Source organism: Pezoporus wallicus, unplaced genomic scaffold (assembly GCF_028554395.1).
Source record: "Pezoporus wallicus isolate ANWC-B61680 ecotype Strahan unplaced genomic scaffold, APGP_CSIRO_Pwel_v1 contig_7905, whole genome shotgun sequence".
Lineage (NCBI taxonomy): Eukaryota > Metazoa > Chordata > Aves > Psittaciformes > Psittacidae > Pezoporus > Pezoporus wallicus.
The window spans coordinates 148,490-171,919 of record NW_026638110.1 but is presented as its reverse complement, the minus strand read 5'-3'; the positions used below and the strand labels follow the sequence as shown (position 1 = coordinate 171,919).

General features: G+C 36.9%; 1 protein-coding gene across 1 annotated transcript in view; it reads left to right on the top strand.

Annotated features, from left to right (window-relative positions):
* Positions 1–23,430, top strand: part of LOC130599151 (interleukin-1 receptor accessory protein-like 1) — a gene marked incomplete at its 3' end in the record, with an annotated part of 162,546 nt that overhangs the window by 51,152 nt on the left and 87,964 nt on the right. The window lies entirely within an intron of this gene.

Below are 23,430 nucleotides of genomic sequence, written 5' to 3'. Positions count from 1 at the left end.
CAGCAGTTTCTTTTTATGACGAAAACTTTGCTTTCTGTTTTGATGTATCCCATTTGCCTTTCATATTAACAGAAATTATAGTGAATTACGGTTTGCAATTTTCTTCTAGTAGATTAGACTGGTAATCATATTGGTTATGTTTTTTTGAAAGAATTCAAGTAATAAATCACATTTATTTAAGCTCAATACCCATGATTTCTTAATTTTTTTTTTTTTATGGAATTGATTTATTTGGTCAGTACAGACAGACAATTGCTGTCTATTGATTAAGCTCACAGTAAACATCTGTATACTTCGATTGACTCTCATATGAGGAAAGCAGAAACAGAGTTTTCAAGAATTTGATTTACACCAGAAGGAAGTTGTCAGTTTTCTTTTGCAATGTATGATGCATGGATTCAAAATGTTCATATTCCCTCAGTCCTCAGGTGATCTCCTCTGTCCCTACAGTTGGTGCTCCACTACGCAGCAATATTTCAAACAGACTCAGGTTGACAGAAAGGAGAAAGAAAAAAGTGTTAGAGCCAGAGGCATGTTACTATTTGTAGTAATAGTCTTAAAAATGTAATTCATTGCTTGTAGTGTAAGTAGGATTTCAGTATTTAATTTTTAACTAGACAGAGACAGAAACAGACTCGGCTGATTTTGATGTGCTAAAAATGAATGAATGCATATGGAGGGAATTATTCAGTTTCCACCTCTGCAAACCCCAGCAGATGTAAGGACAACCTCCAAATTAGTAAACTACTTGAGTAGTACGTAGGTCTTCATATCATCTTTATAATATTATGTAACTGAACAAAACAAACAGATCTGTGCAGGGCATTTGACACTGTCCCACACAACATCTTTGTCTCTGAACTGGAGAGGCATGGATTTGATGGATAGACCACTAAGTGGATGAGGAATTGGCTGAATGGCAGCAAAGAGTTGTGGTCAAGGGATCAGTGTCCAAGCAGAGATCAGTGATGAGTAGTGCTCCTCAGGGGCAGGTATTGGGACCAGAGCTATATAATTTCTTGGTAACATTTACAGGATTTGAGTGCACGCTCAGTAAGTCTGATGATATCACAATGCTGTGTATCGTGGTTAGCACACTGGAGGGAAGGGATGACATCCAGAGGGAACTCTACAGGCTTGAGAGGTGGGCCAGTGAAGTTCAACAAGGCCAAGTGCAAGTTCCTGCACCCGAAACAGGGCAATCACAGACACAGGTTGGGGGGAGGCTGGATTGAAAGCAGCCCTGAGAAGGACTTTAAGGTCAGGTTGGGAAGGGCTTTGAGCAAACTAGTCTAGTGGAGGGTGTCCCTGCCTATGGCAGTGGGGTTGAAACAAGGTGATCTTTAAGGTCCCTTCCAACACAAATCATTTTATGATTCCATGATTCCAAGGTGTGCTTCAGCAGCACCAGCAGTACGGACCTCTGAAGAGGGCCACCCTGCCTCCCCAGAAACACAGCTGCAGTAGTTCCTGCCCTGCTATTGGTCAGTTAAACTATTGATGTAATTCTATATGCACATTATTTTCAGTATTAATGTTGCGTATATTTGTTATGATAACCTCAATGATTTATACCTTGCATGTCTATACACCTCATAGTGAAATATAGAATGGCTCATATTCTGATTTAGAATTAAAGTTAAAAATAAAGGATTAAGAAAGTAAGGAAATTCACACATTTTTAAAAAGGCCAGACTCGCTTTATAGTTGGTATCCATCTCATCTAAGTATAGCTGTTGAAAATACCTAAGCCATGGAAAAGAATTATTTGTCCCGCTTTTAAAGAATGAGAAAACAAATTGTCCTTTCTTAGATTAAATTATAAGCACTGAATGCCACCTTAGGGACATTTTTAAAGTAACAACCATATTTAGTGCTCACATTTTTGGATTTATGAAAAATGTCTTGTTAATGGCAGCAACATTGCACTAATATTCATAAATAACGCAGAGAATGTTCAAATATTATGTACTTATTTCTTACCAAGAGTATGTATATACTTTAGTTCTTTTCCTGAGTATGATTTCTTCTTATAATATGGAAGCATCTTTCAGGGATTATTAGGATTTTTTTTTTTTTTCACTTTGAATATAATGGAAAAAAATAATTGGAAGATTTCTATCTTACACTGAAAATATATGATCATCTAAGTCACTTGAATCAATTTTCTTATTGTTCTGAGGTCTGATATAGAAATCATCTGCTTTGCAAAATATAAACTATACACTGATTATTCTGGCTTGTAACTAATGTAAATTTTCACGTAAACAGCATCATTGATTGTTCTTCGTGGTTATGTAATTACATGTTCTAAAGCATTCTACAATGTACAAAAACATTTGTAGACATATCTTCATATTGGTCAGATTAGCAATTTTTTTTTTTTTTATATGTGGAATTTTAATTAAGGCATACCTGCTGGCTGTGACATAATTAAGTGCACATTCAGACTTGGGAAAAAAAACTCAACATATTTTAACAGTTTGGTATTAATTAATTCATAGTGCACAACATTGGTTAAAAATGTTTTCCAGCAGTGATTTCTTTTAATTAAATGTTAGCTTTTAATAATATTATTTTTGCTACTTACAGTACCAGGGCATTTGCAGGCAAAAACTCCTTCCACTTTTGCAGAATTTCATTCAGGTCAAATGAAGTCTAGCTTGGGTCTAAGAGAGAGTATATGTGTCCCCAGTGCAATATCAAATATCTCTCTGTGATGAACATCATACAGGAAACAGAACACACCAGATTTACAGTTATTCAATTCCTCCAAGACTTTTTTAGTTTTAAATATTAAAGTATTCTTTTCATTCTGTTAAAAGTAAGATCTTATAACTCACAGATGGAGTCATAGATAATCAGTAGATTCTTACCCCTAGAGCCTTTCCACAGATATTCTTTATGTCTTTATTCATCAAATAGTACCATCACAGTCCCCTTGAAAACAACTCCTGCTGGAAGAAGACCATTTCAGATTTGGAGATTTGAGAGTATTTGCAATCAGGCCATAGCAATACTAAATTTAATGTAAATTGATACAAGTCTATTATTTAAATTTAGCCTGCTCAGTTTAAAATATTTCTGCAATAAGCTTGAAAATGCCAGTTCCATCTGTTATCCGTGACAGAGCTTTTGGTCTTTTTTTTTTTAGGCAAATGAAGTAATGTAGTTTGTCTGTTTTGCAGTTATACATCACTTGACTGTTATTGTTGCTTAAAGGTTGGAGTTTGTTGAATAAGCTTTGTCACTTTTGATTTCTGATAGAACTAGTCTCCATTAGCATAGTGGAAAATCTTGTGACTATAGATATTTAAGTATTTTTAGTGCTAAAAAATCCACTGTGAAAATACATAGTGTGAAGAAGTAATTATGATTAAATTATGGTAAAAGGTTTAAACTTAAACAGGGGAAATCCAGGTCAGATATAAGAAGTTCTTTACTCTGAGGGTGGTGAGGCACTGGAACAGGTTGCCCAAAGATGTGGTAAATGCTCCACCACTGGAAGTGAAATAATTTAAAGAGAAAATGTACAAGTCCAGGAAGACTCTGGTAACTGAGGAGAAAAGTGCTGTGGGATTTGAGATCATATTTTTATGATAGATTGAAAAGGTCAGGTTGGATGGGGCTTTGAGGAAACTGATGTAGTGTGAGGTGTCCCTGCTCATGTCAGGGGTTTGGAACTAGATGACCTTAAGGCCCTTTCCAACCCTAATCATTCTGTGATTCTATGAAATTACGCACTTGGCCTCACAGCTCGCTATGTTTGGATCTTATACACACAGCTAATAACAATATTTTGTGAAAAAAAAGAAAAAAATGGGGTAGTAGTGAGGAATATTGAAGGTTTTGGCCTGCTTTAAATGGTCTGTATTCTAACTCTGTAAGACAAAATATGTGCCCTTTTTTTTTCCCAAAATGTTGGCTTTAATTCTTACCAGTCTTTTGCTCTTTCTTAATCAATACTTTGGAATGCAGAAAGGTGCTGCAATAAGCATGTACCTCTTCATTTTTAGCAGGTGCTAAGTGAGAAAAGTGTTACAGAACAAAGAGGGTTGGTTTCCAGCCATTTAGAGCTTGAGAACAATCTCTACTTGATTTCTGCAGTTAATGACAGGGATGAACCATTTTGAATGCACCCAACCCCTCCTTGCTTCAGCTGATCCTAATAATTATCAAAGCTGATATTCATTCCTTTTGTTTGTCATGAATTTAATTCAACTACAGAACATATTCAGATCAAAATTATATTTACCATTTACCAAAGACTAATAAAATATAAAGCAAACAATAGATTCATATTGAAAGCAGCATTTTCAAAATGCCAACCTGGCATTTTCATTATACGTAAAACCCTGTAGGTTTTATTCGTGGCTGAAGAGTGTGTTAGATGTTTTTTTTGATTAGAAATGAGCTATCTTCTTTTATGATTCAATCATTTTTGTATGGCTGAAAATGGGGTCTAAATTAATCTCCTGTGTGCACTTGAGTAGTAATAATCAAAATGTTATGTAGAGATTTTTTAAAACGTTTTCTGTAAATGTTCATTTAACATATTCATTGTAAATGGGTTTAGTGCATTATTCAAAACTAGCTTTATATGAAGACAGCAATGAGCAAAGCTTGATGTATTTTACTGCAGAGTAAGTGCAAATAATGTCATGTACGACACGTTATAGGTTGAAATTATGTATTAGAAAACCAACTTCAGCAACTTAGCAAAAGAATGGATGCAAAAATTAAAGGGAGATAAACCCCCAGCTCTTATTTTGAGACTCAGTGCTGGTGACTTGACATTTCTCCCTTTGTGATAGCTAAATTGGGGTGCTTACAAAGGCCATCGTTAATAATTGGAGATTATTCCCATCTGTGGTCACAGGAGACAAAGTAGCTCCTCTAGCCCGTAATTCAGACAAGTATACCGAGTTGCATTTAGAAAATAGTCACTATGGCCTTTAGAAGGAGTAGCATTTCCTTATATGTTTGCATAGTTGTCATTCTGGATGAAGTCGTAATATGTGTATAATATGCCATCTATAACAGTATCGCCTTAGTTGCTATCTTTTTCTATTATTCATCACAAAAACCTGCAGGACATGGCCGTTTTTGCTGGCTTTTCTTATTTTACTAAGGGTTTTTATAAAAGTACAACTTATTTTTCACTTACCTTGTGTTGTGGTTTAAACCCAGTCAGGTAATTCGTTCGTTCACTTCCCCCCCCTTTCTTGCCCTCCCCCTGCTCCCGGAGAGACAGAGAGGAGAATCGAAAAGAATGCAACTCCCATGGGTTGAGATAAGAACAGTTTAGTAACTAAGGTATAACACAGATCACTACTGCTACCACCAATGATAATAATGATAAAGGAAATAACAAGGGAAAAGAATACAACACCTCAGCACCAGCCGACCGATAACTTGCCCCACTCAGCCCGACCAAGCACTGACCGATACCTCCTCCAACCCTGCAGTCCCCCAGCCCTTCCGGCTAACTCCCAGTTACATCCTGGGCATGACGTGCTGTGGTATGGAATACCTCTTTGGTCAGTTTGGGTCAGGTGTCCTGTCTCTGCTTCCTCCTGGCTTCCCCTCCTCCCTGGCAGAGCATGAGCCTCACAAAGTCCTTGGCCAAACCAAAACATCGCTATCAGTTCTCTTCCCAGGCCGAAAGTCAAAACACAGCACTGCACCAGCTACCAAGAAGGAGAAAAATGACTGCTACTGCTGAACCCAGAACACCTTGCTATAACCTAGGTCTTCCTCTCTACCTGATAGTGTAGCTTCAGAAGAGAAATGATCAGTCTCTTTTTATGTAGATAATGTAAAAATAGAACATTAGTTATAAACCTTTAGGATATAGCAGAAATTTTGGGGTTTAGTATGTTAAATTTCATTGTTTTCAAGCTTATTTTAATTATCCTTTTTCACTGTGTGTCATGCCTGTTGATGCCTCTGCTTATCTCATAAGTATTACTCGTGATAGTTACTTGGGCAGCTGCTGTAAAACAATGTATTTGATGGTACAGTTATAACTTCTGTTGGAGTGCTGTACTCCCTGTTGACAATATGGTGTTGGTAAAGGTCAAGGGGATGTTTTAACATGTGGTAATTAGTAGAAATCTTATTCCCTGATGAAAATAAATAATTCCACTTATGTTAGCTATTATATGACAAGTGCAGTGTGTTGCTGTGTATACTGCTGTTAAAATCATGACATTTTTGCTTATTTGTATCTGTAGCGTTATTATTAGAAACCTGATGACTTTTTAAGCTTATAAGGTTAAAAACAAAGATAAAGAAAAAAAAAAGCTCCAAACAAATGCTTTTTACATCAGTTGAGAAAAATTAAGGAAATGCCATGCCCTAGTGTGATGGAAGTTTATTTGTGAGTCATTTTCTCTTTCTTCATGAGTCATATGATAATATTAAAATATAAACATTTTTGATGGATGTTGTTACCATGGTGTTGCTTCCCATTGTTTCAGTTTAGTATGGTGAAGTTGTGACAATGAGCTGCATTCTGCAGAGAAAAACACTGTAGAAAAAAATGTTTATCACAAGACAGTGTTAGTGACTACTAAAGGCGTAAAAGACTTAAAACCCCCTAGTTCAATAAGATGTTACAAAATTTAAATAAATCTGTTCTTAAGACACCCAAGATGCTTGTTAAGCAACCTTTTAAAACATAGATAAATCATATTCAATGTTAATGTTTCACATTATTGCTGAGGAATCAGAAGACTTCATTTTACTTTTACGTTCCCCTAGAGTATGTTAGATCCAACAATATTATCCTAACTGAGCATTTATCATTTTCCTAGCTTTTCTTTGAGTGCTTTAGATCCTTCTACAATGGTATTTTAATAAATTATATTATATAATGTACAAGTACAATAGCATATGGATATTGTGTTGCCTCCATCCTTAAAAACAATCTGTATACATCCTTAAAAACAATCTGTACATAATTACCCTAACTGAATATTTAGCTTTAAAATGGAGAGAGATTTTTTCCATTGCTTTCAGTGTCTTAACTGGTTTAGTCAAATTCTGAACTCAGAGCTACTGAGTGAAATTATATTGGTAGTTCATCAAGAAATTCCAGATAATACATGTGTCTGAAATCACTGCAGTTGTTACTAAAGGCAGAAATACTGTTAAAAGAAGAAGAAAGGCACCTCATTTTTGCTGCAGCATTACCTGTTTGGGTACAGCATTAAGAGCATAGTAACCTCAAAATCATGTGCAGAGCATCTGAGGTGTATTCCAATCTATCAAAAGTAAACTTCTCTTAAAGAGTACTCATATCCTGAGGTGACCTCAGAAAATGTTCTCTCCCCTTCTCCACCCCCCAAAAAGGCAATCAATCTGTTGTTCATGTTGTTGCCTCACAGTATTAATTAGACATCTAAAATATCATAGTATACAAATAACAGAAAAGCAGTGCACGTAAAATTTAAGATAGAAGTTTCATTTGAAATTCTTTTACAAGTGTGAATCAAGAGCGGTCTTGATTTATTTGAGATCAGTGGCAGTTAGACTACTGATTTGGAAGAGGAGCCAATATTTCATATTTTGACTTGTTAAGAAAGACAAATTCAAGGTCATTTAAAAAAGTGAAATTAGATTTTACAAAATATCCAACTCTGCAAATCACCTTGATGTTTTATTGGTTATTCTCTCATGCAATTTCTCTCAATTAATTAATCACTTCTAAAAAAGAAATTTAGAATACCTTCATCATGCTTTAGTAGCAGGAGAAAAGACATGATAGTTGCATAGTTACCATCTAAAACAGAATGAATAGTAGATGAAATTTCTTTTACCATAACAAATGTGGAATACCTGCCCATCTATTTCTGCAGGACTCTAAAATGCAGGTTTTAATTTTGGATCTGGCTGAAACTTTAGTTCTTCCTAATTTAATCACTTGGTAAAGAGTTTGTTCCTATTCTCACTGGAATCAATATGCCCAAAACACCTTCAGGCTCACTGGGAAAAGTACAGAGCTTAAATAAAGTAGTCAAGAGAACAACTTTTCTATTCTAGGGTACTTTATCTGGAAAGCTTAAAGATATGTGAAAATGAATAGGAATGAATAAACCTAACTATATCATAATTTAACTTCTGATGTTTTGCTTATCCGTGTGAGAGATTAATATAGGAAAACAAGTTCACCAACTTTTTTCTTTTTCCGGTGGGAAGTTGATAACACAAGATAATTGTTTGAATATAAGAAAGAAATTTGAGCTAGCAGTGACATTTTTCATTTCTTTAAGGTATTTGCTATTACTTTGGAGTATTATATCCACATCCAGAACTGCATTAATTTAAACATATAAGATATAGCTTCATAGAAACAAGATTGAGGAGTGATATAAATCAGGGGATTTCCTTCATATTCTTTAAAGAAACTGGAGAGGGAGGGAGTAGAAAGATGCCTGTGAGTTTTCTATTTCTAAATCATTCTGCCTATCCTCACTGCATCCTTGCCATGTTAAATAAGATGATGATATTTCTCCAGACACAAAATATGATGAGAACTATTCCCAGTACTTATTATACCCTTTATGAAGTCACCAGTCCCACAGTATAATTCTATTCAATACATGGGAGGTCTATTTCCGGTAAGTATATGATCTGTTGTCTGTTTGTTTGCTTTTTTCTCTAGAGATAAGATTCCTTCTCACCTAATTTTAATACTTATACCATCTGCATATGATGTAGCTCATGCATATGAGCTTGTTACTCTTCATAGCAATTCCATGGCATGAGCTGTATTCTTTTAATGCTAGTGTGTGAAACGTCAGACAAGTTGTGTTATACAAAGTCCCACTTCCTTCTCTTGATTATCAAAGGAGCTTTAAGTGACAAAAGCTAGGGTAGATTTATATATAGGTATCTAAATTGTATTAATACCACTTTAAGATTACACAGTTGTTATATTTATAATGTTTGGAAACTGTAAGCTTGCTCTTCGTATTATTATTGTTATAAAACTTGTTATAAACAAGTCCAAAAATTAATGACATCTTTTTGAAGCAGACAAGAACAAATCTGTAGTAGAATTATTATTTGTTTTTTTAGACTGATATACAGCTGAAAAAAAATAAGCAAGTTTTTGGGTGTACAAGGCTATCTTCAGATCTTAGGGGCTTAATATACCAGCTGGTCTAATAAAACATATTGCTTCTACCTTGTTTTGTCTAAGCCATAATGTCTACAACAACATTACTATTATTTTTTTTTCATGGTATTTAAGTTTTCTTAGATAGGAGTCACAGCATGCATTTCTTTAAGCTAGCTGCATTGTGCAAAATAAGGATAAGAGGTTTTATTAAAATATTACTGTTTTGATTCATTTTGGCAGCTGGAATAAACTGTGCTTCCCATGTAACACAGAGTGTACCCTTTTATATTCTGCACTTTCTTTGAAAGTGATTGTGATTACAAGACAACTGAAAGTTTTCCTTTTATATTTCACTATTCTGGATACAATTCAAACTAAATGTAATCAAAATTGAGTCCCCTCTGGAAACACATGTTTTGATTTGAGAGCTGCAGTAAACAGAATAAATATTTTATTAGTAAGTATGGGTTATGATGTTTCAGTGTAGAGATGGTAAATTTATTTTAAACTACTACTTCCATTCACTACTTACAAATATCTTCTAACGGGGCATTTTTAATGTCACTATCAACTGACATTAATGCCCATGAGAGTAAAGAACCTGAGGAGAGATGCGATGGTATTATTATATCGTTGTCACATACCTCTTCAGGAAACCTTCTCCCACCCAGCACAACACGTGTTACTTGATGTGAACGCCTCCTACTTCCTCTGCAGCTTTGTGACTGGTGATAGAATCCAAGCACCAGCTGCCTTATAGCATCACCTGCTGAACTTTTCCTAACATACCCCCCCTCCTCAATGTGACTCAGTTTGTGATTTCAATGACCAAAACAGGCTGCTCTCATTTTTCCAAGCCTGCCTTTTGAAAGTACAGGCCAGCAATTCACTTTGGATCTTGGCATTGCTTCCAGTATCTAAGGGGAGCCTGCAAGAAATCTTGACAGGTACTTCTTAAAAGGATGCTTAGACAAGGGGGAATGGCTTTAAACTGTCAGAGGAAAAGTTTAGATTAGACATTAGGAGAATATTCTTCACTACGAGGGTCGTGAGGCACTGGCACAGCTTGCCCAGAGAAGCTGTGGCTGCCCCATCCCTGGAAGTATTCAAGTCCAGGTTGGATGAGGCTTTGAGCAATCTGGTCTAGTGGAAGGTGTTGCTGCCCATGGCAGGGGCATTGAAACAAGATGATCTTTAAGGTCCCTTCCAACCTAAACCATTCTATGATTCCATGATTCCAGGATGTGCTTCAGCAGCACCAGTAGCAGGGACCTCTGAAGGGACCACCCCACCTCTCCACAAACACTACTGAAGTTGTTCCTGCCCTCCCACAAACAACTCGTCTGTGCATCCTACCCTATGCAAAACTCAGCCACAGTGAACAAGCCAATGCTTGCTAGGAAGGCAGCATAAAAATGACCTGCTGCAGGCGGAGTCTACAGGGACCACAGTTTCTGTGGTGCCAAACAGTGCACCTGCCCACCCTCATCTGAGAAACAGAGCCCTCATCTCAGCCAGAGCCTCTGGCTGAGCACTCGCCCCTCCATGAAGTGGCACAGCGTTGATGAAATCCTGTTGTGATATTTTCAAATGTTTTATTCCTTCAAATTTTTCAGAATTTTTTGAGCTAGCATTCAAAAAGTCATTCATGAATAACTTGGCAAAGGGCAAAAGATACATTGTGATAAGCTAATTTAAATAGAAATAGGCTTATTCCTTTGTGTGGGTTGCATATTTTTTTTCTTTTTTTTTTTTTTTAATCTGTATTTTTATGAGTAATTTCAGTTTTCTGAGGAGCTACTCCGACACCTTCAGGAAAAAGAAAAATAAGGCTAGGTGAACTATTTGTCTTTTTTGTATAGCTAGCAGTCCCTAGACTTTTTGCTCACATTTGAGGAATGACAGTTACTTAGGATAAATGGGAGGGCAGAAACACAGGTAAAGGAAGAAAAGACACTTGCAAAATGTGGATAATGTGACATTTGCTGGAAATTACGTGATCATAACAGCAAAAACATTTCTTTTACCTACACTTGTGCAAAAATAAAAAGAACTATACAGGAAATAGTCCTGTGGAGCTACTGTTTTGACAAAGACAGGTTCAAAAAATTGAAGGACAAAAATATTTGAAAGAGCTATTCCGCCTTCTGAAAAGTCAAGCACAAAATGCTTTTGCATGGGTTCTGTAATGCTTTATTCTAATAGTTTAGATACATAAGCTAGTTGTCACTTACATCTCATATTCTCAGAGACTAAATTCTCTACTTTCTGCTCTAGGTATCTTCTTGTCTATGTAGTTAATGAAAATTGTCATGATCTGTCATGGCACTGAAAATATCTTACTTTATCATGTAGTTTCTGTGAATAGAAAGTATATATTATCTCTAAATGCAAGTTCAGGGTCCTGTTATTACTTAATAGTTCTGTAAGAAACATGATTTCTTTTAGTTGTCAGTGTTATTTCTTTTTTTTCTTACACCAATTCTGAAAAAATTCACTTAATTTAGCAAAGATAAAACAAACCCAAACAACATCAAAGACTTTCATGACATGAATATTTTCTTTCCATTTTTGCATGTTTGTCAGAGTATCTTTTCTAGAAAAACATGCCAGCTGACCAAGTTTCTTTATTAAACTGAGTGCTTCAAAGTATCCAAGGACAGAAAACTTGCATTACCTTGATTAAAAATACTATACTGAGTGAACAGAAAAACGATGAATCTACTCTTGGGATTTTAAAAGGATTTTGTGAGCAGCAAGGAGACTTTTAATAAGTAAATTGCTATAGAATTAATAGATACATGTGCAGAAGGTCCTTATGGTTCCCGCTTGTACATTATGGAAGAGTAAATGAAATAACTAGAGTACAAATGCACTTCTTACTCAGGAACTGAATTGCAGGGGTTCTTAATTCTTGTTTATTTTTGGAAGTTGATAACATCTAAGTTAAATTAACTGAAATACTGTTAAATTTTCATGCTACAGATTATTCTTCATTACACAGCAAAAGGGTATTTATTTTGTTAGAGGCCTTTCAGCATTATCAGCATGCTAGGACAGAAAAAAGTTGTTTAGTGCAATTTCAGCCATTAAAAAGAAACTAGGCTGGGAAAGGAGAAAGGAGAATTAAGTTGCTTGTGTGTTTGTGTGATTTTGTGTGAAAAAAAAAAACAAAACAACAAACCCCATGTTTTTAATAGTATTTATCTGTATTTAATCTTCTATAGAATTTGAGTAGCATGCCTTTGAAGAAATATATGGCACTTTCTGACCTGGAAGGAAAAGACAGTTTTGAGAGGAACAAGATAATTTAAAACTCTTGCTTTGGATATATTATTAGAAAGCTCTTCTATGAGATAAGAAGCAGATTTCCACGTCCATAGTAATGCACCAACTCTTTTTCTTAAATAAGATGACAGTTTTGCTGGGAGCAGGGGAAAGGATTGCTGTGAATTTAAAGCAGGGGAGTGGTACGAAGGCAGGTAAACAGAGTCTTTGTTTAATAGAAGCATATCTTTTCTTCCACTGTGGACAGAAGCTTGGGAAGAATTTAACAGTATGCCCTGAGCTATTCAGTGGGTATGGGAGAAAAGCAATATGTGAAGATGGAAAGAGTAAGAAGCTTCCACTAGTAGAGATGAGAAAAACACGAAAAGAGAAGGTAGTGACTTCTTTTTTTTTTTTTTTAAAGGCCCACTGTAAATGTGTTTATGATTTTTTTCTGCTGTGGGAGTCCCTACCATTTTTTCACAAAATCGTATTCACAATGGATGCCACGGTGAGCTTGTCAGGAGGTGTGAATATATTGAAGCAAATACAGTTTTATCTGCCATCATGAATGGCTGTTGCAGTCACAGTTTCTAGAAACCATTGTAGGTTTCAACAGTCCATGGAGCTCCTCAAAAGTACAGTAGTTGTTAACATCCCATTAAAGAAAATAATATAAGTTGAATGAATATGCTTGTATTTGTTTTCATTCTGTATAACTGATTTATAAGAGAAAGAGCAGAGAGAAAGGAAAAGAAGAGGGAAAATTTCTGTGAAAAGTAATGAAACATATACACTTGGGAGGGGTTAAATAATTCTATACCAACAGTGAAGACTATTTGACACTTTAAACTATTAAATGAATTTTTTTTTTTTAATGTTGCATATTGAGAAATTGTTATGACTGGTAGACATATCACACTGAATTTTGATTCTGATTTCTTTAAAGAAAAAAAGCTTAAGGCTTTTAATTTATTGTTTATGTACAATCAGGCTCTATAACAACTATTTTACAAGTTGAAAATTATCAGTAATTAGCTTCTGAGAGAAGCTCGAAGATGATGGATGTTTAGTTAATTTTTTTACTTTGTGTATTTCTGCATTCATCTTGTGAAGAATGTACCCTACCTGAATCCCACTGAAATGATGCTCTCATGTAGGATTACAACCTAAGGTTGTAATGAAAAATCTGCTAAAAGCAGAGCTAGGCATCGTTACTTATTTGATAAACAATGATTTTATGAACCCAAAGGGTACTTTCCACATTCACTGTGGAATTTATATGAAATCCATTGATAAGTTTTGCCTTTATCTGTCAGCTTTGCCTTTACCTGTCATCATGAAATGTTTCAACTGCGTTATGCAGCCTTTTCCTGTTTAAAAAGGTTTATAATTGTTGTCCTTATTCTAAGTAACATAACAAGTGAGAGGCTCCAAATTGCCTTCAAAACTATTACTGTGTAATGTACTGCATGGTTTTGGTTTACTTGCTTAGTTGCGTTTAATCTAGAAATGGCATTATAGCAAAACAAACAACACTGTCAAACATATGAACCTATTTTTCTCCCTCCCTTAGGTTATGTTGGCTACCTATACAGACATTTGAGAAATACCTGTGCATGTTATGCACATTTTTTTTTTAATAGCATGGAAATGTAAATGCATAAAGAATATCAAAATAGTATTTTTAAACAAGGAAATTAATGTTTAATATTGCTTTGTTATACAAATAATCTGTCACAGTCTGTAAGCCCTCCTCCATCCTCTCACTGCTGCATTGAAAAAAAAGCCCAACCCTTTAGCCAGATAAAATGAAAAATATTTTTTATTTTGTCTGGTAAAAGTAAGGAGATACTTTTGCATCCAGATATAAAACTGTTTTAAAATGGCCTTTGGAACCTGATTCTATGTATCTGGTACTCCACTCAGGCATTGTTATAGGGGTTGGAATGCAAGCGGCAAAAATTATGAGTCTGAAGTTGATTGACACCTAGACAAGCACTTGGAATTCTTTTTTTCATATTATCTGAAAGAAATTGAACACTTACATTAGAAATCAGGCTTTTAAGCATAGCTTGCTAATGCCTTGTTTTCTTTCTAGGAGATTTTTTTCTGCCTAACACAGCAGGAAAAATTAGCTAAAATTATTTAGATTTTTTCCCTCCAGAATCCTGAGTCAAGTTTTAATGTTCAATAAAATACGACTGCAGAAGTAAAGGAAAAATGCTGTAATTAAGAACTTTAACTGTGTGGAAGTGCGAAAATTTGGGAGGATGCCATATGTTAGAGAAGGCAGACACTGCAGAGGCTCAGAAAATCTTAGTAATACTACTGGTGATCAATTATTAGGATGTGCTGCCTGAAAGACCACAGTGTTCACAAAGTCTTTTTTTTTGAGTGGCATAGTTCTGCTACATGCACAGTGGTTCTATCAGTGATGACTTTTGTGACACTGCTAGAGTCACTGAAATGTCATCCCTGTCTGGCAGTTCTTCTTGAAAAAAGAGGATTTTGTTACAAATAAAACAAATAACAAAGCAGCTGCTGTAATTGTGCATTAAAAGGCCAGTAATAGGCTTGAGTTTTGTGGATGTGTCTAGATAGTTCCAGGTTTGGAGATCTGTTAAAAACAATTCTTTACTTTCACTGCTGATGAATTCAAAGACTCAAGAATCAAAATCTCTCTTAATCTCTCAGTCATGTAGCAGTTACATAAGGAGAGTGAGAAAAAGACACTCCATTTCTGTTTATAAATTAACAGAATTGCCTCATTGTGATATTGTGTGACAAATGTCTACGTCGCAGAAAATGCCATTACAGTCAGCAATAAATGGCATTCTCATTGGTGCTTCACAAAATATTTTTGCAGGTTTGAAATGAAGAAAGTCGTTAAAAGACGAGTGTGGGTATACATATATACACCTTATGTATAGCTTAATACCATTATCTTTATTATATAGCTTAATACCATGACATATATCTTATATATATAGAATAGAATCATAGAATCATAGAATCATAGAATGGTTAGGGTTGGAAAGGACCTTAAGATCATCTACTTCCAACCCCCCTGCCATTTGCAGGGACTCCTCACACTAAACCATGTCACCCAAGGCCTCGTCCAACCTGGTCTTGAACACTGCCAGGGATGGAGCATTCACAACCTCCCTGGGCAACCTATTCAAGTGCCTCACCAACCTTACAGTAAAGAACTTCCTCCTTATAACCAATTTAACTTTCCCTGTATAAGTTTTAACCCATTACCCCTTGTCCTTTCACTACAGTCCCTAATGAAGAGTCCCTCCACAGAATCCCTATAGCCCCCCTTCAGATACTGGAAGGATGCTATGAGGTCTCCATGCAGCCTTCTCTTCTCCAGGCTGTACAGCCCCAACTTTCTCAGCCTGTCTTCATATGGGAGGTGCTCCAGTTCCCTGATCATCCTCATGGCCCTCCTCTGGACTTGTTCCAACAGTTCCATGTCCTTTTTATGTTGAGGACACCAGACCTGCGCACAATACTCCAAGTGAGGTCTTACAAGAGCAGAGTAGAGGGGCAGGATCACCTCCTTCAACCCGCTGGTCACGCTCCTTTTGATGCAGCTCAGGATACAGTTGGCTTTCTGGGCTGCAAGCACACACTGCCAGTTCATGTTCATTTTCCCATCAACCAACACCCCCAAGCCCTTCTCTGCAGGGCTGCTCTGAATCTCTTCTCTGCCCAACCTGTAGCTGTGCCTGGGATTGCTCCGACCCAGGTGTAGGACCTTGCACTTGTCATGGTTAAACTTCATGAGGTTGGCATCAGCCCACCTCACAAGTGTGTCAAGGTCCCTCTGGATGGCATTCCTTCCCTCCAGCCTATCAACCGAACCACACAGCTTGGTGTCATCAGCAAACTTGCTGAGGGTACACTCAATCCCACTGTCCATGTCAACGATGAAGATGTTAAACAAGACCGGTCCCAACACCAATCCCTGATGGACACCACTCGTTAATTGTCTCCAGCTGGACATTGAGCCATTGACCACAACTCTTTGCGTGCGGACTTCCAGCCATTTCTTTATCCACTGAGTGGTCTATCCATCATATTGATGTCTCTCCTATTTAGAGACAAGGATGTCGTGTGGGACAGTGTCAAACGCTTTGCACAAGTCCAGGTAGATGACATCAACTGCTCTACCCCTGTCCATCAGTTCTGTAGCCCCATCACAGAAGTCCACTAAATTGGTCAGACAGGATTTCCCCTTAGTGAAGCCATGCTTGCTGTTTTTCATGTGCCTTAGCATGCCATCCAGGAGAATCTGCTCCAAGATTTTGCCAGGCACAGAGGTGAGACTGACTGGTCTGTAATTCCCCGGGTCAAATACATAGAATACATAATACATATAATGGTATTAAACTGGTTAAATTTTTAGTCCTTTTAATCAATTTTTAGATTTTTGTTTTCAAATAGCAATTCATAGGGTGAAGATCAGTGTTAGCATTCAGAAAGGCAGTATTACTTCAAAACAAACAAACAAACAAGCAGATGAATAAAACCCTACCAACTAATAGGGTGTTAGTGGTAGCCTGTCCTGCCTATCCCAAAATGTGAAGGGAAGGCAGAATATTTGTACTCTGCTGTTGGTGTACTGATCAAATTTAAAGCTCTTGCCTATAAGTTCATGGCTGCATTGCACTTCTGCTGTGCCTATTTCATCAACACCACTGCAAAATGAAACACTAAACTTTGCTGTGAGAGCTGAGACAGACATCAACATTTTCCAGTAAAGTCAGCTGAAATATTCTCGTGCTTCTCCCAGAGTCTCTCCCAGCTGGATCCCAGGCTGCCCACAGCCCTCCTCCTTCTGTGCAAAACTTCTGTCCAGCAGAACCCACTTCATAATCAATTCTCTGTCTAAAGATGCCAGTGCTTCTAAACTAGGCAACATATCAAACTGACAGTGAAAACTGCACAATACATAGTTGCCTAAGACTGTCAAACCTCAAGTGGTAGTGTTGGCAGGTAAGAGCTGCTCATTTCTAGGTAATCTAGATTTTTCTGGTCAGCTGCAGGCTTTTATGAAGACTGGTTGGCTGCAAAAGTACTAGGACTAACCATTAGCTTTATACTCAGTAAAATGCAGAAGGTTTTATCCAAAGAATCTTTCAATTGCTTTATTACATATAGGCACATGAAACAAACACTTTTGTGCTTGTCTTTCCGGTCACAAATTCTTCTGATCAGACTCTGAGAGAAAGAAGTCTCCAGATATTGACTTCAGATTCTCTAAGCCCAGCTAGGTTCGTAACTTTATTATATTCAAACATCATGTGGACACCAAAGTAATATATCATCCACCCTGAATGATTTCTAGAAAGACATTAAAAACAAACAAACAAACATTAAAACCAAACCAAACAAAAAAAATAGTTAAAAAAAGTTAAAGCATTTTGAATTAATATTGCTATTTTTTTTAGAACTGTAGGCATAGAAAAGGAAAGATACAAAACACAAAGAGCTACAGGGTAGTTAAGGCTTAGTGTTAGAAAAATACCTCTCTGCCAATGGTGTTGCTCTGGGACAAGGAAAAGATGACCCTTGTTGTCCATAAACTCTTACTTTTCTTCAGATAATCCTTTTTGACTCTTGCTCATCAAGGAACTATATACCTTATGAAGGGAAAAAGAGACCCAAGATTCACAGATCCATGTATGCCTATACAGGTACACACATGGGTACAAGGAAGCAAGAATCAATAGTACAGTTGCTCAGACCTGAAATATGCTTCTTATGAACCCAATTTTTCCCCTAATTTTGAACCCAACTGAAAAAGTACATGTTTCCTGGTCATCTCTGGTGCTGGTCATGGTACTTTGGGCTCTTAGCAACCACTTTTAATTGTCAGTGACTCTTACATTTGACATATTAATGATGCCCAGTTGGTTCTAATCATTTCCTTCACTACGGCTTGTTAAGAATTGTGTACCAGCCAATTGAAAAAATGAGATTGGTTCACTCTGTCCTTTCACAAGTTCACTCGAATAAGTTTACATGGAATCAGTTTAGAACTGTGTTCACCTGAAAGAGCAGAACATAAAGTGGAGTAGCACTACCCATTGCACTGAAAAAAGGGAGTGATCTTTTTAAATTTGCTTTGTAATCAATAAATAAATAAATAAGCTTTATAAACACAGAAAGAAGTGATTAAACAATAATCAGTTTGGAAAGAGGTTGTGCAGGGAAATAGCCTTAGAATAAAAGTGCTATGCTCTCATAACAATACGTCTTTTATTCATCTGCAGTAGTTTCCAGTTCACTGGGGGAAAATAAATAATAAATGAATGAATGAATCAATCAATCAATCAATAAGTAAATGGAGTGATGGGGGGGAAAGGGTATGATGTTAGATTAAATAAATTTTCTCCATCATTTTCTTATGTTTCTTAAATGAAATATATTTTTATTCCTGGTCCCTACACAAGAATTAATGTAAGAATAAAATGTAAGTAACTGAAAAAATGTGAAACAGAAGCAATTGCTTGAATCAAAAATAGATATTTCCTCTGTATTTGTATTTAAAATAGGTCTCATGCTGGCCAAAGTCTTTTCTAATATAGGCTGCACCTAATTAGAGGTATTAAACTGCTGCTGAAATTGTTATTTCTATAAATAATTATTACCACTGAAATTCAAACATAGCTTTTGGGGGGTTTTGTTTGCAACTTTTTTTGTTGTTGTTTTATTTTTTTTTTTAAGAAATCATTTTGAATTTGGACTAATATTTTTATTAGAACATTATACAGTAAGTTTTCCAAGCAGTCTCTTTTCTGATTGCTTCTCTTTGAAGTATAGATGTTAAAGTTGTAATGATAGTGGCCAATCGGGAGGAAAAAAAAGAAGTATGAAACCGTGTATAATCTTAGCCATCTTCTCAAAGAAGAGAAATTTGTGCGACAAAAAATAAGATGGTATTATAGGTCCCTTTGACAGCAGCTTCCTCTCTATTACTGTTTCACAGTATCTGAGAAATCATGGTTCTTTCCTCATAGTGAGAGATGGAAGTCAATAGGGAGTTTCCTCTATGAAAAGAATTGAAAGATACTGCCTCCCAGATGTGTATATGTTAGCATTAGTAGCATATTTTATGGAAGAAAAGTCAATTTTAGAGACAGAGCCATGGTTTGGCAAGACAAATCTCACTGGCATGATTAGTGACTGCCTCCTTATAAACACTGAAATTACTACCTTGTGTGTATTAGAATTATGCTTCAGAGGATAAGATCTCTCAGACAGGCCCTAGTTATGATTTTAGAGAAAGTTTAGCTAAAAGAGGAGGGGAGGGGGGAAATCTCATAAATTGCTTGCTTATACTGATATCTATCCTACAATCACCAGCTTCCTTCATGAGGCATTTCTGTCCATCAGAAACTCCATATCCTATTAAACTTCCATTAGAAAAAAACCCAAACATATTTGTGCAAAAGAATCTTTAAAGTTTTGTATTGATGTGAAACCCTTTTGCTTGTTGGTTGGCACTGGAATTGACTGATAATTTGCATCTCTCATTACTTTCAGCAAAGTTTGATCCTCTCTGGGGAAATAAATCTATGATCCAACTTGGCAGAAGTCCCTGTTATCACAAAGTCTGCTGCAAGTAGATTGAATCAGTTTGATCTGTTACTGATTTTTAGGTTTTGAGTTCAACCAGAAGTTGTGTAATGCACAGAAATACAGTGATACAGTCCCTGTTGCTATCCACTCTATTACATTGGAATAAAATTGGAATAAAAGTGTAAATTTAGATTTGTTATAATGAAAATATGGATACGTGAAATGGTAGTAGTTTATAAAGTAGTGGAAAAAAAAAAAAGCAATACAAGGAATCTAGCCAGGTTTTTACTTTTAAATAAGTAATTTATAGGATAAAAATGGATATATTTTAATATTGAAGATGTGTATTAAATTAGTAGTTTCTGGACTAGTAGGTATGACACGACTTGCAGAAGCTATTATAAACCCAAAAATATGTCTATATTTAATTTTAAGTTGCTAATTCATAGTAATGACAAAAATTCCTTTAGTGAAGATTTGATTTAGTTTTTTATGAACTTTTCCTGGATTATTTATTACTCTAACATAATACAGTTTCAAGGAATGTAACTATTTTTTTTTTTTTTCCTTGTGCACCTCTATATAATTAGATAGAGAGCCTGATTGCTACATTTTTAGCATGGTTGTGAGTCTGAATAATTATGAACACTTTGAATTTAAAAAAATAAAAATTAATGGTACCTTGTGCTACAATCGTAACTGTATAATGTGTAATTTCATATCAAAACTGTCAATAATGACCACAGGTACTGCCGGTAGAGCTATTAATAAATAGCATATACAAGTGCTATTGGATTATATGTAAAACATTTAATGTAAAACAAAATGACTAATCAGCTTTCTTTCATGTTCTCTTAAAGTTCTCCTTGAATACCCCAATAATTTCAAGATGCAGTGTTGCAACACTGTAATCTCCCAATAGCGAGCATAAAGTCAGTTTGTAGTCTAAGACATGAATTTTTCATTGAAGTGATAAGAAAGCAATTACAGTGTGTATTTCAGTTTTCTCTTAGACAAATGAAGTAGATACTGAATTCTCCATCCAAAGCAAATGCTGAGAAATTTAAATAGGGCACACATTCATTCAAAATTTGTTTATACTCGATTGCATATATTATTTAATATTTAAAACTACTTTTATCATCTACTTTAGCTCATGGAAGTAAAATTTCTTCTCATTTTCAGTCTTGGGAAAAGGTTTTTCAGTTAGAGGGTTCTGGGATTTAATTACAGAACTTTTCAGACGCTCCTCTTAGATATTAATTCTGCTATGGATTAACTCATATCTCCATGTGTGGCCTGTAGTTGTTTGCATAAGGAGAAAGGAAAGAACAGGGTAAGCATGACCATGATATTTCCTGAAAGTATCTTTCAGTTTTGTCTTACTTGCAGTTCAGGGAATTCTTCCACTACTGACTATATCCAATGGTCTTTTTCTCATCCCTATTTATAGAATCATAGAATTATAGAATAGTTACGGTTGGAAAGGACCTTAAGATCATCTACTTCCAACCCCCCTGCCATGGGTAGGGACACCTCAAACTAAACCATGTCACCCAAGGCTCTGTCCAACCTGGCCTTGAACACTGCCAGGGATGGAGCATTCACAACCTCTCTGGGTAACCTATTCCAGTGCCTCACCACCCTAACAGGAAAGAAATTCTTCCTTATATCCAATCTGAACTTCCCCTGTTTAACTCTTAACCTATTACTCCTTGTACTATCACTACAGTCCCTAATGAATAGTCCATCCACAGAATCCCTTTAGCCGCCCTTCAGATACGGGAAGGATGCTATGAGGCCTCCACGCAGCTTTCTCTTCTCCAGGCTGAACATCCCCAACTTCTTCAGCCTGTCTTCATACGGGAGGTGCTCCAGTCCCCTGATCATCCTTGTGGCCCTCCTCTGGACTTCTTCCAACAGTTTCATGTCCTTTTTATGCTGAGGACACCAGACCTGTACACAATACTCCAAGTGAGGTCTCACAAGAGCAGAGTAGAGGGGCAGGATCACCTCCTTCAACCTGCTGGTCACGCTCCTTTTGATGCAGCTCAGGATACAGTTGGCTTTCTGGGCTGTAAGCACACACTGCCGGCTCATGTTCATTTTCTCAACCAACACCTCCAAGTCTTTTTCTGCAGGGCTGCTCTGAATCTCTTCTCTGCCCAACCTGTAGCTGTGCCTGGGATTGCTCCCACCCAGATGTAGGACCTTGCACTTGTCATGATTAAACTTCATGATGTTGGCATTAGCCCACCCCACAAGTGTGTCAAGGTCCCTCTGGATGGCATTTCTTCCCTCCAGCGAATGAACCGAACCACATAGCGTGGTGTCATCGGCAAACTTGCGGAGGGCTCACTCAATCCCTCTGTCCATGTCAACAATGAAGATGTTGAACAAGACCGGTCCCAACACTGATCCCTGATGGACACCAGTCGTTACTGGTCTCCAGCTGGACATAGAGCCATTGACCACAACTCTTTGCGTGCGGACTTCCAGCCATTTCTTTATCCACTGAGTGGTCTATCCATCAAATTGATGTCTCTCCTATTTAGAGACAAAGATGTCGTGTGGGACAGTGTCAAATGCTTTGCACAAGTCCAGGTAGATGACATCAGCTGCTCTACCCCTGTCTGTCAGTTCTGTAGCCCCATCACAGAAGTCCACCAAATTGGTCGGACAGGATTTCCCCTTAGTGAAGCCATGCTGGCTGTCACCAAGCACCTTGTTGATTTTCATGTGCCTTAGCATGCCATCCAGGAGAATGTGCTCCAAGATTTTGCCAGGCACAGAGGTGAGACTGACTGGTCTGTAATTCCTCAGGTCATCCATTTTCCCCTTCTTGAAAATGGGGGTTATATTCTTCTTTTTCCAGTCATTGGAAACTTCACCTGACTGCCATGATTTTTCAAATATGATGGCCAGCGGCTTGGCAACTTCATTCGCCAGCTCCTTCAGGACCCCAGGATGGATTTCATCAGGTCCCATGGGCTTGTGTACGTTCAGGTTCTTAAGACGGTCTTGAACCAGTTCTTCTCCTACAGTAGGCCTAGAGTATTCATTCTCACAGTCCCTGCATCTGCCTTCCAAGACTTGGGTGTGGGGTCACAGCCTTTGCCAGTGAAGACCAAGGCAAAGAAGTCATTCAGAACCTCAGCCTTCTCCAAATCCAGGGTAGATAGTACTCCTGATAGCTTCCAGAGAGGGCCCATGTTGTCCCTAGTCTGTCTTTTATTTGCACTGTAACTATAGAATCCCTTCCTGTTATCCTTAACATCCCTAGCCAAGTTTAATTCTAACTGGGCTTTAGCTTTCCTAACCTGGTCCCTAACTTACCAGACAATATCCCTGTATTCTTCCCAGGCTGCCTTTCCTTGCTTCCACCTTTTATAAGCCTCTTTTATCATTTGAATTTTCCTCAGCAGCTCCTTATCCGTCCA